The sequence below is a fragment of the Lithobates pipiens genome, unplaced genomic scaffold (genome assembly GCF_037356315.1).
Source record: "Lithobates pipiens isolate NorthernLeopardFrog02 unplaced genomic scaffold, aLitPip1_a1.2 Scaffold_13, whole genome shotgun sequence".
Taxonomy (NCBI): domain Eukaryota; kingdom Metazoa; phylum Chordata; class Amphibia; order Anura; family Ranidae; genus Lithobates; species Lithobates pipiens.
Genome location: NW_027507718.1, coordinates 148,582,722 through 148,601,369, shown reverse-complemented (window position 1 = coordinate 148,601,369; position 18,648 = coordinate 148,582,722). Strand labels below are relative to the sequence as shown.

The window sequence follows — 18,648 nt, the reverse complement described above, 5'->3', positions numbered from 1 at the left end:
ATGTGTATCCCTATTGGTCTCACTATGTCCATGGTAAGTATTGACTGTAAACATAAAGGGGTATATCAGATAATCTGAAGTAGTAGGTAAAATATAAGAGTAATAACAAGGACAATTCTATATATAATATATAAAGACTAGAGCCATGAATGGCATGGACAAAGGACTATAGGGAAATGTGGTGGAGAAAAACCAGAGAATGGCATGAGTAGAAGTAAAGAAAGTGAGCAAAAAGCATTGAAAAAGAAATGAAGTGCAAATATGGGGGAAAGTCAAAGTGGTCAAAGACAAGCTACAGGTGAGCACTTGAGGAAAACCAATGAGTATACCTGAGTGAGATAGGTGTATAATTGCATCGATGGTAGATTTCAATAAGAGGCATCCACAAGCATGAGTGTTCAGTGAAAGCAAAAGCTGCAAATGAATCCATGCAGTGCTAAACCTCCAAGTCATATCCAGGAAGGGCTCAAGAGGCTCCGCCCCCAAACGTCATGTGTGGATGACAGGAAAGTGCACAAGCACTCCTATAGGTCAACCAGATGGTACAATGCGTGGAGCCATAACAACGCCGCAAAATCGCAGACATTGAGCGGCTGGTGCATACACATGGCGCTGATGTGTAGGTGACCCCACCCGCACTAAAGAGCAGATGGGGGCAGCAGGGGACAAGAAATCCCCTTTGTACTCATCACAGCTCCCAAAGCAGAAACAAAGCCGCCAACAGCAAGAAAAAAAAAAGAAAAATTGTATCCTTTTACCTTAGGTACAATTCATACACATCTACGCCTGAAGAGCGAGCTGGGACTCACGAAACATGTCGGGTACACCTGATGTTTGTATGTTATGTGACTGTTCATACACAATTGTACTACTACTACTACTTGTATTCAATCCAGTTTTATGTACCTTATACTAAGTGGCTTTCTTTGATGACAATATGCTTGTAATATTTTTACTGAATAAAAACATATACTGTAATTACTCTTGTTTCTTTTATTGGCTTAGTGGTGCTCACCTCATCTAAAGTACCAGGGTGAATTTCTCTTTTTTGTTAGTCTCAGGTTGATGGGGAAATAGGGGACTGGAGTGATTTTTCTATTACTAAATTGTAATATATAGTGAAATAGTTCAACTCCATGATGCAGAATCAGTGGGAACCTGAGCTTGTCACTTGCCACCAGATACAGCGTGTCACTTTCCACCATTGCCTGCCGCCAGATGCAGCATGCCAGATGCCACCCACAGCCTGCCACCAGATACAGTGTGCCACTTGCCACCAGCAGCATGCCACCAGATAGTGTGCCATATATAGTTACATAGTAAGGTTGAATAAAGACACCTGTCCATCCAGTTCAACCTGATTCACATTGATCCCTACCCTCAAGGAGCCCACAATCTAAGGTCCCCATTCATATACTAGGGCCAGTTTTGGACAGAAGCCAATTAACCTACCTGCATGTCTTTGGAGTGTGGGGCAAACCCACGCAGGCACAGGGAGAACATGCAAACTCCAGGCAGGTAATGTCGTGGTTGGGTTACAAACCAGCAACCAATTGTACTGCTAGGCGTGAATGCTAACCACTGCAACACTGTGCTGCCCGATACAGTGTGCCACTTGCCACCAGCAGCATGCCACCAGATACAGTGTGCCACTTGCCACAAGCAGCATGCCACCACATACAGTGTGCCACTTGCCACAAGCAGCATGTCACCACATACAGTGTGCCACTTGCCACAAGCAGCATGTCACCAAATACAGTGTGCCACTTGCCATCAGCAGCCTGTCACCAGATACAGTGTGCCACTTGCCACCAGCAGCCTGCCACTCCCCCCCAGGACACTGCCCGGATGGATAGAAGAGACAGGGCCTGCATAGTCAATCAAATCCCTGGAGCACCCACCCCTCCTGAGCTGGGATGGTATGGCCGTGTGTGAAATGATTGCCAGGAGTATTGATCAGACCAAGTTGTACAGGGGGGTTGTGTGTGCAAGCCTTTGGGCTCACACTGGTGTGCTGCAGTCGACCGCACTACTTATTTTTTCTGTAGTCCTATTGATTTATATCAAGTTGCAGGTTTTTGCTGCATTTTCTGACAGAGCGCCAAAGATGCAGCATGCAGGAACTTTGGTGCACTTTCAGAAATTGCAGAAAAAATAAACAACCTAATAAAAATCTATAGGTTTGTGGGTAAAACACAGGAAAACTGCGGATACACCAGCAATGAGCCAAAACACAGCAAATCATTGAGAAGTTGAACCCACCTAAAAACACAAGGGACCAAGCACTACCACACCCTGATAACACAATTCTAAACACTTTGGCTGCAGTTATAACAGCTACTGCTGGATAAAAATGTTAAAAACGAAGGGAAGGGAGACAAGAGTCCAGTCACTGAGCTCACATGTGGATGGTCCCTGGAGGCTCCTCACTCAGAGATATCCTGTTCACCTGTTACCTGCTGGCCCACACGGCTCCTTCACTGCACAGAATTCACAGAGGGAGAAGGGAGGGGAAAAGGCAGAGCCGACTCATCCTCTACCATTTGCGTAGGGGGGAACTGTGCACTGTCACATTGTAATAACCACAGTGAGCAAACACAGATGCAGCCAGACACCCCTACATTTACACACAGCTTCTACTGTCCTATAGAAATTTATGGACAAGAGAAAATCAGGCTTATACTGCTGGCTGGGCAGGCCGATTTTAACCACTTAAGGACCGCCGCATGGCAATGTACGTCGGTGCAATGGCACCGACAGGCACAAGCACGTACATGTACATGCTCGCCTTCCAGCAGGTGGGGGGACCGATCGGACCCCCTCCCGCTGGATGCGGCGGTCCGTTTCGCTGCAGGAGCGATCCGGGATGAGGGGATGGCCGTTGGTTTCTGGCCAACCCCTCTCGATCGCTCCTGGCGAATGAGAAGCTTCCTCCCACTGTGTATAGTAAACACAGGCAGGGAGGAAGTGATGTCATTCTCCTCGGGGCGGTCTTTTTGACCGGACTACGAGGAGAAGACTAAAAGTAAGTGTGCACCAACACTACACTGAGATGTAGGCACACATAGGCACACAGTCACCCCCCCCCCCCCCCGATCGCCCCCCCCTCCCCCTCCCAGTCACAGTGTCACTGATTGCAGTGATCATTTATTTACTGATCACTGCATTCAGTGTCAGTTGTGACAGTAAAAACTGTCAGGGCAGTTAATGTTAGGTACAGGGTAGCCCCCTACCACCCCCCAATAAAGGTTTAACCCCCTGATTGCCCCTAGAGTTAACCCTTTCACCCCCTTTTGCTAGTGTCACTAAGCGATCATTTTTCTGATCGCTGCATTAGTGTCGCTAGTGTGGCTAGGTAGCTAGTTATTTTTTTAGGTTCACCGCCAGGTTTTTATAGTGCTAGGTACCCCATATACTACCGAATAATGGTTTTAACCCCCTGATTGCCCCTAGTTAACCCTTTCACCCCCTTTTGCCAGTATCACTAAGCAATCATTTTTCAGATCGCTGCATTAGTGTCACTGATGCCGCTAGTTAGCTAGTTATTTTTTTAGGTTCACCGCCAGGTTTTTATAGTGCTAGGTACCCCCATATACTACCCAATAATGGTTTTAACCCCCTGATTGCCCCTAGTTAACCCTTTCACCCCCTTTTGCCAGTATCACTAAGCAATCATTTTTCTGATCGCTGCATTAGTGTCACTGATGCCGCTAGTTAGCTAGTTATTTTTTTAGGTTCACCGCCAGGTTTTTATAGTGCTAGGTACCCCCATATACTACCCAATAATGGTTTTAACCCCCTGATTGCCCCTAGTTAACCCTTTCACCCCCTTTTGCCAGTGTCACTAAGCAATCATTTTTCTGATCGCTGCATTAGTGTCACTAGTGTCGCTAGGTAGCTAGTTATTTTTTTAGGTTCACCGCCAGGTTTTTATAGCGCTAGGTACCCCCATATACTACCCAATAATGGTTTTAACCCTCTGATTGCCCTTAGTTAACCCTTTCACCAGCGATCACCGTATAAGTGTCACTTGTGACGCTGGTTAGCCAGTTAGTTATTTAGGTTCCCCGTCAGGTTTTTATATAGCGCCAGGGACCCCCATATACTACCTAATAAAGATTTGAGCCCCCTGATTGCCCCTAGTTAACCCTTTCACCAGTGATCACCGTGTAAGTGTTACGGGTGACTCTGGTTAGTTTGCTTTTTATAGCATCAGGGCACCCGCCATTTATTACCCAATAAAGGTTTAACCCCCTGATCACCCGGCGGGTGATATCAATTAGGTTTTAGGGTCAGGGTCTGCATCGCCCCAGGCAGCGCTAGGTTAGTGCCAGTACCGCTAACACCCACGCGCAAAGCATACACCTCCCGTAGTGGTATAGAATCTGAACAGATCAATATATGATATGATCAGATCTATACTAGCGTCCCCAGCAGTTTAGGGTTTCAAAAAAACGCATTGTTAGCAGGATCAGCCCAGATACCTGCTAGCACCTGCGTTTTGCCCCTCCGCCCAGCCCACCCAAGTGCAGTATTGATCGATCACTGTCACTTACAAAACACTAAACACATAACTGCAGCGATCGCAGTCAGGCCTGATCCCTGCGATTGCTAACAGTTTTTTTTGGTAGCATTTTATATTTAAATCCGGAAGGCAGTGCTTGGTTTTCGGGGCCCCGTACGCGGCTAGGCTCCCAAAAAGTCCCCCACATGTGGTATCCCCGTACTCGGGAGAAGCAGCAGAATTTATTTTGGGGTGTAATTTGACTTATGTCCATAGCATATGTGAGCAATATATCATTTAGTGACAACTTTGTGCAAAAATAAATAAAAAATTGTAATATTCCTGCAACTTGTGGCAAAGTATAAAATATTTCATGGACTCAACATGCCTCTCAGTAAATAGCTTGGGGTGTCTACTTTCCAATGGGTAATAGGAGAAATAAAGGAGAAATAAAGGAAAAGCCTGAACTCACTATGTTGATGACACAATTAAATAAAGATCTTGTCAAGAAAGATAGGGAAGTGCAAACTAGGAAAAGTAAGAAATATACTAGGGATATAAATGATTTTAAAAACGATGATGTTTTGTAAATGGCAAAGACAAGGAGGGAATCCTGACCCAATCTCTACATTTTCTACGCCTGAGAAAACCACACAACAAGAAAACAACCTAGATAGACTACAACAGAATGACCAATATTATGTGAACCGAATAGAGTCACCTAGACATCCAAGAAATGATGAGAGACAAAATGAACACAACTACTCTACTCCACATAGGAGTGATAAGAGACCACCTTATTCCAACCAGACCCCACAGAATGGGGGTAAAAAACCGTATTGGAAAAATAATAATAATTTTAATAAGAGGGCACAGAATAGTAATCACAATAGACCAGTGCACGATCAAAGAGATAATAGAGGCCCACCACAAGGAGCATATGGTAAACGAGGAAGAAGCCCACCGCATAATTATGGGAACGGCTATAGAGATAGTTGGGGCCCGCCCCAGGGCCACGCCCATCCCTATGAACAATATTCTGTACCAACATACAATCATTATGCTCCTTTGAGGGATCACTATGAGGAGAATAGAGATGGGAGGGGCCAAAATCATTATCAAGACTCCTATCAAAACAGACCTTTTTTAGGGAGAGGTATGGAGACTTACCCACAGAGGCGTCCAAACGATCCAAGGGACGCGAGAAGAAGCCCGATAAGAAGAGAGGAAAGAGGGCTGGAAAAAGAATACAGGCAAAGAAGAGACTAAAAGGGGAAGGGATCTTCAACCTTAGTGGGCAGCCTCTATCCCAAGAAGAGATTGGCGTACTTGATAAAGGGCTAAAATATGCCCCCACTAAGAATTTGGATAAATTCGAGGCATATTTAGGAATACAGAAATAAGTAAGGACGCTAAATATCAAGAAATATTTAGTTAGTAACCCCATCAAAAAGCGCATCCAAACTGAGGATCAGGGTGTTATACATAGTGAATTGAGGAATAGATCTGTTTTTAATCCTGTGGTTTCTAACAATAAACATGTTGAGGTTTTTAAAAAGGTAGTATTACAAGATTTAAAGGACCTGAAAATTACAAAACGTGAGGAGCCCAAGTTTATAAAAAGTGGCATTAAAAAATTGGCAAAGAGGAAGGACATTGTTGTCCGACCCGCCGACAAGGGAGGAGGGATTGTAATTCTCTCGAAAATACAGTATAATGAAAGTATGAAGAAACTATTGGGAGACAGTACTACGTACACAAAATTATCGAGGAATCCCGTGTTTAAATGCAGAAAAGAGCTAGAGCAGGTAGTACATCTTGGACTAAAGAAGAATATCTTGAATAAAAAGGAAGCGAAATACCTGATCCCGGAGTCATGTAGGACCCCGATTATCTATGCATTGCCCAAAATACACAAAGATAAAGTAGACCCTCCACCTAGGCCCATAGTGAATGGGATTGACTCCCTAACCTCAAGAATCGGGGAATATATAGACAGATACTTACAATCTGTGGTCACACAAACAAGAGCCTACCTTAGGGACACAAAGCAAGTATTGCAAATTGTAGAAGGGCTATCAGAAGAGGAAGGACCCTGGACTATGGCATCTGTAGACGTCTCCTCACTCTATACCAGTGATGGCGAACCTTGGCACCCCAGATGTTTTGGAACTACATTTCCCATGATGCTCAGCTACACTGCAGAGTGCAGGAGCATCATGGGAAATGTAGTTCCAAAACATCTGGAGTGCCAAGGTTCGCCATCACTGCTCTATACAGTGATCCTACACTACCAAGCCTGCGAAGCTGTAAAATGGGGCTTGAGAAAATAAAGTACGTTACCGTGCTTCCAGCGCAAATACCTTGTCAAATGTCTCGATTTTTGTTTAAAAAATAGCTATTTTTGGTACGATCGAGAATATTTCCATCAAATAACCGGAGTAGCGATGGGAGCTAAATTCGCACCCAGTGTGGCATGTCTATTCATGTCCCAATGGGAGGAAGAAATGGTACATACTAATAGACCTAAAGAACTGTCCGTGTATAAGAGGTATATCGATGATATTCTTATATTTTGGAAAGGGGACACTACTAGTTTAGTAAGGTTCCTGGAAACACTAAACATTAATAATAGGAATATTAAACTATCATGGGAAGTGAGTACGGGATCAGTATCCTTCCTAGATTTAGAAATTATACAAGACAACAATAGACTGTACACAAAGACTCATTTCAAAAATGTTGATAAGAATAGCTATTTACCAAGAGGGAGCTGCCATCACAACAACTGGCTTTGTAATATACCAAAAGGACAGCTCATGCGGCTACGTAGAAATTGTATGCAGACTAAAGATTACCTCATACAAGCTGAGAAGATAGGCCAGAGGTTTATGGACAAAGGATACAGAGATGAAGAAATTAGGACCAAAATTATAGAGGTGCAAAATATGGATCGTGCAAATCTGATTAAAGACAAACAAACTCCGGGTCTAGAAGATAATAGGGTACCGCTCATATTGAATTATAATGTCCAATATAGGAAACTTGAAAAAATTATTAGAAGACATTGGCACATTTTGCGCTCAGATGTACACTTACAGGAACTACTACCTGAACATCCCAAATTTGTGTATAAAAGGGCATTGACTCTGAGGGATAAGATTATTAAGAATGTCCCTGATCCTCCATCTAGAGGTCTGACTTTTTTCACGGGAAAAGGTTTCTTTCCGTGCAAACGCTGCTTTGCGTGTTTGAAAACTAAACGTCCAGTTGAGAAGAAATTTAAATTTACGTCTACAAGTACTGGGAACTCTTATGAGGTAAAAGATTTTATATGCTGCAACACAGAGGGAGCTGTGTACATGCTACAATGTAGTTGTGGCCTGCAATATGTAGGCCATACTAAAAGACCACTGAGAGTACGGATAAAAGAGCATGTCAAAAACATTATTAATGGATTTGACAAACATAGCGTCTCAAGACATTTTTGTACACATCACAATAAGGACCCCACCCAGCTCACTTTCTGGGGTATTGAACCCTATAAAAAACACTGGAGAGGCGGCCATAAGGTTAGGACATTAAGCCAATTAGAATCAAAGTGGATCTTCACTTTAGATACTTTTGCACCTCAGGGGCTTAATATCGACTTTGACCTCAACTGTTTTATTAGTGATTTTTAATTATTGTTTTAATATATTTTAATAGTAATGTTAGATGTTGTATCTATTACCTTGCTTTGTAAACGGACACTATGTGAACTTTTGACTTCTTTTCCGGTGTCCTCTTTAAATTGGAGATTTATTTTAAATTTACATATTTTTATCTATTCCTCTTGTCCTTGGATTGTGCGTACGCTTAGAATGGGAACTAGGTCCTATTTCTATGTCCAATCTTTGATGGGTTGGTTGTTTGTTGTTCACAGTCCCTCCGGATTGGGGGGAGCATCTGTGAGGACCATGGGTATTTATGATGGTCCAGAATATAGGCTGTAGGATCCCTATATCGCTCCCACCTTGTAATATATGGTCGTTTGGTTGTTTACATTGATGGTAGTTGGTGGTTATTTATATGTACATCACCCTATGGTTGATGTCTTTTAACCAATTTTATATTGTGTATATTAAGGTTAAGTATAATTAGGATTTTTTTATATTTGTAATATATTTTTAATATTTTGTAGTTTTTAGTGTTATCATTAATTATTGGTCTATACGTGTCTCTTTGATTGTTGTCGGATGTCACATAGTATTGTGTAAGATCATGCCATAAGTGTCAGTGTACTAGTTAGAGGTGCGCTATAGTTAATATAGTTTTGAATCAGGAACCTCTTCCTGCTATTCCAGCAGGTACCTGTGTGTCTAGCCAGTTTATATTGTGCACAAGTAGATATCTAGGAGTGTAACCTTGGTTACGATTATGCCAACATCTTAATTATCCCTGGTATAATGGCCGCGAGTGTAGTCTATGGTTGTTTAGGACTGTTATGTCTGTTGGCTACAAGAAAATGGCACACACCTAGTGTGTGAACACAAGATTCACAGGAGCATCGGTGGAATCTGCCTTCTTTTTTCTGGTCACGCAGCATATTGATTTATTTATCACTGGATGGACTCACTTTTTTTTGCATGACTATAGTTAATGTGATACTCGAGAGCACATTTTGGACATTTATATTTTAGAGCACATTCTGGATATGCGCTTGGATTTTGATTATTATTTTTAGCACTAGATGCACTTTGATCAAGATACACTGGATGTCATTGCACTGCACTAAGTTGCACTATTAAGTGTTTTACAAGTTTTATCCTGTTGTATATTTTGGGAAACCAGCTTTTTATTTTTATTTTTATTTTAATTTTTATTTTCACTTTCACTTTATTTTTATTTTTAATTTAATTTTATCTTTATTTTTAATTTAATTCTAATATTTCTATTATTTTATTTATATATTTTTTAATATATTTTTTAATTTTACTTTAGTCTTTATTTGAACTCCTTTTTGAATTACTGACTTTGCACATAGCACTTGATTGGATACTGTTAGCACTGGGTTAGGTGCACAGTTTGATATATTGCACCTGAGTTGATATATACACTGTTTGAGTCTATGAAGACACTTAGCTTATTATTGGTATCTAGGCATTATAATTAGTTTATATAGCTACATCGTTATTTTCTCTGTTTATTTGGAGCGCAACACCAATTACTACTTATTATGTCCATAGCATGTGTGAGCAATATATCATTTAGTGACAACTTTGTGCAAAAAAAAAAAAAAAAATTTAATATTCCTGGAACTTGTGGCAAAAAATAAAATTTTTCATGGACTCAACATGCCTCTCAGTAAATAGCTTGGGGTGTCTACTTTCCAAAATGGGGTCATTTGGGGGGGGGTTTGTGCTAATTTGGCATTTTATGGCCTTCGAAACTGTGATAGGTAGTGAGGAGTGAAATCAAAAATTTGCACCCTAATGCCGCGTACACACGATCAAACAAGCGGGTGGAAAAGTCCGCCGGACAATCCTCCCGTGTGTAGCCTCCGGCATACTTTTTTGACCCGAAAGTACGGCGGACTTAGAAAGTAGTTTTGCACTCCAATCTTCCCTCCGGACTCGCATTTCGGCGGACAATCCGGCCGTGTGTATGCCAGGTCCACATCAGACCCTTGTCCGAGCACACTACCCGGCCGGCCAGGAAAGGGGGGGATGAGCGAAAGTAGGGCTCCTCCGCTAGCAAAAGAACTAGAAGAAGATAGCGGAGGAGTCCGGCGAGAAGACCCCCGAAGACGGAAGACCCCTGGAGCGGTGCAATAAACTATTTTATCTTGTGTGTTGTGTTTTTTTTGTACTATATTTTACAGGTGAATGGGTAGGGGTACATTGTACCCCATACTCATTCACATAGGGTGGGGGGCCGGTATCCGGGGGCCCCCTTATTAAAGGGGGCTCCCGGATTCCGATAACCCGGGAAGAGGCCCTTGTCCTCATCAACATGGGGACAAGGTGCTTTGGGGTGGGGGGCCGCGCGGCCCCCCCTTCCCCAAAGCACCCCCATGTTGAGGGCACGTGGCCTGGTACGGCTCAGGAGGGGGGGCGCTCGCTCTTCCCCCCCTTTCCTGGCCGGCCGGGTAGCGTGCTCGGACAAGGGTCTGATGTGGACCTGGGGGGGACCTCCACGCTGATTTTTTCCGGCGTTGGGGTTCCCCTTTAAGTCCATACCAGGTGGCCGGCGCCAGCTACGTCTCCTTCGCGGGCCCCGCCTACCTGGAGACCCGCTCTTAATGAGCGGACTTTCCTCCGCGTGTGTGGGCGAGTCCGTTCATTTCAAAAGTACGGCGGATAGTACGGCGGACTTAGTACGTCGTATTAGTCCGCTGAAAAAGAGCCATGTGTGGGCAAGTAGCCCGTTCGGAAAGTCCGATGGACTTATATTCGGCTACGTGTGTACGTGGCATTAGAAACCCTGAAGGCAGTGATTGGTTTTCGGGGTGCAGTACGCGGATAGACTCCCAAAAAGTCCCACATATGTGGTATCCCCATACTCAGAAGAAGCAGCAGAATATATTTTGGGGTGCAATTCCACATATAACTATGGCATGTGTGAGCAATATATCATTTAGTGACAACTTTTTGTAAACTTTTTTTTTTTTTGTGTCATTATTCAATCACTTGGGACAAAAAAAAATATTCAATGGGCTCAACATGCCCTTCAGCAATTTCCTTGGGGTGTCTACTTTCCAAAATGGGGTCATTTGTGGGGTTTTTGTGTTATTTTGGCATTTTATGGCCTTCGAAACTGTGATAGGTAGTGAGGAGTGAAATCAAAAATTTGCACCCTTAGAAATCCTGAAGGCAGTGATTGGATTTCGGGTTGCCGTACGCGGCTAGACTACCAAAAAGTCCCACATATGTGGTATCCCCGTACTCAGGAGAAGCAGCAGAATATATTTTGGGGTGCAATTCCACATATAACTATGGCATGTGTGAGCAATATATCATTTAGTGACAACTTTTTGTAAACTTTTTTTTTTGTGTCATTATTCAATCACTTGGGACAAAAAAAGAAAAATATTCAATGGGCTCAACATGCCCTTCAGCAATTTCCTTGGGGTGTCTACTTTCCAAAATGGGGTCATTTGGGGGGGTTTTGTTTTATTTTGGCATTTTATGGCCTTCAAAACTGTGATAGGTAGTGAGGAGTGAAATCAAAAATTTGCACCCTTAGAAATCCTGAAGGCAGTGATTGGATTTCGGGGTGCTGTACGCGGCTAGACTCCCAAAAAGTCTCACATATGTGGTATCCCCATACTCAGGAGAAACAGCAGAATATATTTTGGGGGGCAATTCCACATATAACTATGGCATGTGTGAGCAATATATCATTTAGTGACAACCTTTTGTAAACTTTTTTTTTGTGCCATTATTCAATCACTTGGGACAAAAAAAAATATTCAATGGGCTCAACATGCCCCTCAGCAATTTCCTTGGGGTGTCTACTTTCCAAAATGGGGTCATTTGGGGGGGGGTTTGTACTGCCTTGCCATTTTGAGATAGGCAGTCGTAAATTAAAAGCTGTGTAAATTCCAGAAAATGTACTCTAGTTTGTAGACGCTATAACTTTTGCGCAAACCAATAAATATACGCTTATTGACATTTTTTTTACTAAAGACATGTGGCTGAATAGATTTTGCCCTAAATGTATGACTAAAATTGAGTTTATTCGATTTTTCTTATAACAAAAAGTAGAAAATATATTTTTTTCTCAAAATTTTCGGTCTTTTTCCATTTATATCACAAAAAATAAAAATCGCAGAGGCAATCAAATACCATCAAAAGAAAGCTCTATTTGTGGGAAGAAAAGGACGCAAATTTCGTTTGGGTACAACATTGCATGACCGCGCAATTACCAGTTAAAGCAGTGCAGTGCGAAATTGTAAAAATACCTCTGGTCCTTAGGCTGAAAATTGGTCCGGGGCTGAAGTGGTTAAGGCAGGGGCCTGGAGCTGCAGCTCAATCAGCCCCTATTTTAGTCCGGTCCTGCTAAGCACTATAACTCAGATATCAGGCACAAAGAAAATAGTTTTTTGACCAGTTCCGGACCAGGTTGGCCCAGCTGCACAAAATCACGTTACTATACATTTGCGCCCCCCCTGCCGGCCTCTACGGTCGGATTGACTCAGGAAATTACCTGGACCTGGGGATCGCTCCTGGCGAATGAGATCCTTCCCCTGAATGTGTAAGTGTAAACAATCAGTGTTAGGGTAATTAGTCTTAGGCCCAGATAGGTCTAGGGAACCCCCTTAACCCCCCAATAAAGGTTTAACCCGTTGATTACCCCTTCACCTGTGATCACAGCATAATGCTGTGTACACATGACCGGACTTTTCGACGGACTAGGTACAATGGTTTTACCGATGGACTTTCGGCGGAGGTCCGACAGACTTTCCGAAACGAGCTGACTTGCATACATACTAACAGACTTTCTGACAGACTTCCCAATGGACTTTCAAAATGAACGGACTTGCCTGTCTGTTCATTTTGAACGTGACTCCAGGTACGACAGGACTAGAAAGGGAAGTCAATCTTGCAGCTTTCATTTGCGAGATCGCACCTGCAAGCCCCATCGTCTGGTATGGATTTTAAGGGGAACCCCCACACCGAAAAAACGGCATGGGGGTCCCCCAAGGCCCATACCAGACCCTTATCCGAGCACGCAGCCCAGCCGGTCAGGAAAGGGGGTGGGGACGAGCGAGCGCCCCCCTCTGAACCATACCAGGCGCATGCCCTCAACATGGGGGGGGGTGCTTTGGGGGAAGGGGGGTGCCCTGGGGCTCCCTCATCCCAAAGCACCTTGTCCCTATGTTGAGGAGGACAAGGGCCTCTTCCCAACAACCCTGGCTGTTGGTTGTCAGGGTCTGTGGGTGGGGGGGCTTATCAGAATCCGGGAGCCCCCTTTAATAAGCCCCCAGATCCCGGCCCACTACCCTATGTGAATAAGTATAGGGTTCATCGTACCCCTACCCATTCACCTGGGGGAAAAAATGTCAATAAAAGAACACACTACACAGGTTTTTAAAGTAGTAGGCGGGGCGTCGTGTCAACATCGGAAAAGAACAGAAGAAGGAAGAAGAAGAAGACGGTGATTACAACGAAGGAGAAAGCCGGGCCACCGATAGCAAAAGAGCAGAAGATAGAGGAGGAGCCCGGGAGAAGAACCGGAAAGTGTGGAGAAGTCGGAAGAAGACCCCCGGAGCTGTCTAATTAACTACTTTAAAAACATGTGTAGTGTGTTTTTTTATTGACACTTTTTCCCCCAGGTGAATGGGTAGAGGTCGATGTACCCCATACTTATTCACATAGGGTGGTGGAGGTGCTTGTCCTCATCAACATGGGGACAAGGTGCTTTGGGGTGGGGGGCCACAGGGCGTCCCCCTTCCACCTTCCCCAAAGCACCCACCCCCCATGTTTAGGGCATGCAGCCTGGTGCGGTTCAGGAGGGGGGGTGCTCACTCATCCCCACCCCCTTTCCTGACCAGCCGGGCTGCATGCTCGGATAAGGGTCTGGTATGGATTTTGGGGGGACCCAACGACGTTTTTTCTGTGTGGGGGTTCCCCTTAAAATCCATACCAGACCCGAGGGCCCAGTGTACAGTACCCTGTAGCCGAAAACCAGTGCAAACATTCTTGCGGTCAGGTGCTCCTACATCGTATTTGGTCCGTCGGACCAGCATACACACAAAAGGGCTTCCCGATAGGAACTTGGACCAAGATTTAAAACATGTTCTATTTCTAGGTCTGTCTGACTTTTGGGAAGAAAAAGTCAGACGGAGCCCACACACGATTGAATTGTCCGACAGATTCTGGTCCGCCAGACCAAGTCTGCCAGAAAGTCTCATCGTGTGTACGCTGCATAAGTGTCATGGGTGATGCAGTTTAGCTAGTTTCTTTTTTATAGCGCCAGGGCACCGCCGTATTTTACCCAATAAAGGTTTAACCCCCTGATCACCCGGCGGGTCATCAAAGTTAGGTTTTAGCATCAGATAGGGTCTGTGTTGCCCCAGGCAGCGTCAGATTAGTGCCAGTACTGCTAACACCCATGCACGCACGCACGCACGCACCATACGCCTCCCTTATTAGTATAGTGTCTGAACGGATCGATATCTGATCTGATCAGATGTATTCTAGCGTCCCCAGCAGTTTAGGGTTCCCAAAAATGCAGTGTTAGCGGGATCAGCCCAGATACCTACTGGCATCTGCGTTTAGCCCCCCCCGCCCAGCCCAGTCCAGCCCACCCAAGTGCAGTATCAATTGATCACTGTCACTTACAAAACACATAACTGCAAGGTTCGCAGAGTCAGGCCTGATCCCTCTATGCTAACAGTTTTTTTTTTTTTTGTAGTGTTTGAAGCAGTCACTTACAGTCGGTGCTTTTTTACCTGTGAGTCTCACTACTGTACCAGTAAATTTAAAGACCAAAATGTCAAATCGAAGGTACAGTAGTGTAGAGGCCAACACATTTCTGAGCATGACAGACAGTGAAGAGGATATCACTTATCTGTCAGATTCATGTTCAGAATACAAACCCATAGACAGCAGCAGCACCCTGACCGATAGCTCTGACAACGGAGTTGTGGTCCCGGCCAAGGTCAGGCGTACCAGACCCTGATCTGCTGTCGTTGAGGTGCAAGAACTGCAGGTCCCTCGTATGGAGCAGAGAGCCAGTACTAGCAGCGCTATTCCTTCTGGTGAACTGGCAAGCACCAGCAGCTTAGTACATCCTGGTCATACATCCAGCACTGCAGTAACACTTGGTGACATGGCGAGTCCCATAAGTGCAGTTCAAGCTGGCCAGAGTAGTGTCCCGCTGCCACCAAGAAGACAAACACAGGCTCGTTGAGCCCATAGTGCCCTTCCTGCTGCATTCGCTAATCCTAACTGGGAACCCACCACTTCTGCAGCACCTGTACTTCCCCCATTCACTGGCCAACCCTGACTACTGTATAAAAGATATACCCTGTCTATTACCTTTCTGCGATGGCCACCCCTCCAGCCTCCCAACACCCACCTTCTTATCCAATAACCACACCAAGCTGGAGTAACATCGGCTGAAGCAGCCATTTTTTTATTAACACTCAAACTTTACATTAACTGTATAAAATACCTATTATAACCACTCACTCAGAGACTCACTTTGGTCTTTGCAGTAAAAAAAAAAAAACAATCTTGCCACTGATCCACTCTGGCATTGCGGTACCATAAACTGAAAACAGGCCTCCAGCTCACATGCTAACTCAGAGACAGTGGTGGAATTATAGGGGTCACCAAAATTGGGCCCCTTGCTGCAGGGGGCCCTTGAGGGCCCCCTGTACTCTTCGATAGGGGGGGGAAGCTAAGAGGAGCTCCCCGATCACCAGCCGAACTGTAGTCGGCACTGTGCAGGGAGCTCCTCACATTAGCCTAAGTGAAAGCACAGTGCTGTGCTCTTTGTCTCCCCCTACAGTGCAGTACCCGACAGGAAGAGCCAAAGTAAATGTCTGCCTTTTTTTTATAAGACTAGCTACTGTATTTGTGTTTATATGTGTGTGCATGCATGTGTGTGTGTGTGTGCATGAGCATGCATGTATGTGTGTGAGCATGCTTGTATGTGTGTGTGTTCATATATGTATGTGAGTGTGCATGTATGCATATGTATGTGAATGTGCATGTGCTTATCAGTGGCGGTGCATCCAAAAGGGTGCACAGGTGCCGCCCCCTCACTCCAGCCACCCCCTCTATGACCAATGGATAGATTCATGCATAGCATAGCATGAATCTATCCATGGCCACCGCTGCCACCTCCATATTTAGGTGTCCGGTCCCTTTTGGGGTGCCGGGCGCCTGAATTACAGCAGCGGGGGGTGTTTTTGAAGCACCTGATTAGAGCCATAGGCTCTAATCGGCATCAAAATAGGTGAGCTGCAAGCACTATGCTTGACGCTCACAGTCCACTCAGGTGTGTTTGAAAAGTGAATTAATATTCACTTTCCTAACACTGAACTGCCTCTCCACCAATCAGGTGTGCGGGTCTGTTACCCATCACCTGATTGGCTGAAACGATAGGTGCAGCTATTGGACGCCTATCAGGAGGAGAGGATGGGAGATAAGGATGGCAGGAGATGCATGGAGGACACCGCTCATGGCCATCACCCGCTGCCTCACCAAGACAGGGTAAGTAGCGGGCAGACGGCGAGCCGGCGGTGGGGATTCACAGTGGCAGCATTTGATGGCACACTGCCAGCATTTAATGGGCACACCGCCAGCATTTAAGGGGCACACCGGCAGCATTAGATGTGCACAGTGGCAGCATTTGGTGGGTACAGTGGCGGAATTTGATGGCACAGTGGCAGAGCTTTATGGGCACAGTGGCAGCAATTGATGGGGACAGTGGCAGCATTTGATGGTTACACTGGCAGCGTTTGGGTACACTGGCAGCATTTGATGGGCACAGTGGCAGCATTTGATGGCACAATGGTGGTGTTTGATGGTACAGTGCCTGTAATTGATGTTTTTTTCAGAATTTTTCAGTTTGCTTGCGCCCCCCTAAAAATTTTGAGCCCTAGCTGCCACTGGTTTATATGTGCGTGCATATGTGCATTTATATATATGTGTGTGTTTTTATATATGTGTGTGTGTATATATATATATATATATATATATATATATATATATATATATATATATATATATACACATGGGCGTCCTCAGAACTTTTTTCAGGGGGGGGCATAATTTTAGGTCACCCATGCTCCGCCCCTTTTTGACAATGCCATGAAGCTGAGGGGCTGTCATTATCACATAAAGCACAGGCATGTGCCCATCAAATTTGGTCTGTACAGTACGGGGGGGGGGGACAGTATGTGTATATATAGGGGGTGGATGGCATTAGTATATACAGGTAGGAGGGTGGGTGTATATAGCTGTATTTAGGACAGATGATGTATATCTGCAGTCAGTGATGATGGAGGAAGGTCTCTATATACAGGAAGGAAGGTGGGTATATACATCTACCTGTATATAGAGACCTTCTCCCTCATCACTGACTGCAGATATATATAATCTGTCCTGTATACAGGACAGATGATGTACAGTATATCTGCAGTCAGTGATGATGGAAGAATACAAGGAGGAAGATGGATGTTGGGTAGATAAGGGTCCGAGTGATGTCCATCAGCTGGATATATAAGGTGGTCTGGGGGTGATGCAGGCTCGCGGGAGTAAGGGGCTGAGATTTAGTCAGATAGTGATGTTTATAATTAAAAAAATAATAAAAAATATTGTGCACATCTACTAATATATACAACAATACATAATACAAAATTGGTACGTAAAGAAAACATCCTCTTTATGTACTTTATGTATGTCCAGATAATGTGAAATGTATTTATGACAATTCATGTAACCCTGTGTTATCCAAGCTCTGAGTCTGCACCATCAGAAGTGCAAACTCACCACATAAACACAGTCAGCACATGAATGGTACTTTCACTTTATCTGTACAGAGTAATTGGGGGATGTTTATATGGATAGGGCTGTGTGGCAGTTTGGGAGATATCTGCTGCACTCATCTATCTCTTCATTCTCCTTGTCTTCATATCACTGATCACAATACCTACAAGACAAATCCTACAGAAATGTTGTCAGCTTGTCTTCCAAGGAGACTTTACTCAGTAAAACACTGAACTCACCTCCTCCCTGTAGTGTGAGCGGACATCCTGACCAGCAGTAGATACAGGGAGCTCCGCCCCCTCAGCACACTGCACTGGTGATCGGAGGAGGGGGGGTGAGTCAGATCTCACAGTGCAGGAGACGGAGGGAGAGAAGAGCTTTGGAGGTTCTAAATACATACACCGCTGGCACAGGTTATGTATTTAGAAGCTGCTGTCCCCACAGTAGCAACTGTACCCCCCCCCCCCCCATCCACTTACTCTGGGTCCTCAGTCCACCCCTGGTAAGAATGAAGGAGACTGGTCCCATCGGCTAGATGTGCTGCTGTGCAGCTTCATTGCCACGCCAGTTCTCACTTCTCACAAGATATGGGGGCCCTGCCAGGGGGGGGGTCACTCGCCCCCCCCTTGCCCCTACCTGCGGACGCCCATGTGTATA

At 44.7% G+C, this 18,648-nt stretch overlaps 1 long non-coding RNA gene across 1 annotated transcript in view; it reads right to left on the bottom strand.

Annotated features, from left to right (window-relative positions):
• Positions 1 to 18,446, bottom strand: part of LOC143974397 (uncharacterized) — a 299,135-nt gene extending 280,689 nt beyond the window's left edge. Inside the window, exon 1 of the long non-coding RNA XR_013272211.1 lies at positions 18,231 to 18,446. This is a non-coding gene — a long non-coding RNA (uncharacterized LOC143974397). The remainder of the gene's footprint in view (positions 1 to 18,230) is intronic.
• Positions 18,447 to 18,648: the final 202 nt, after the last annotated feature.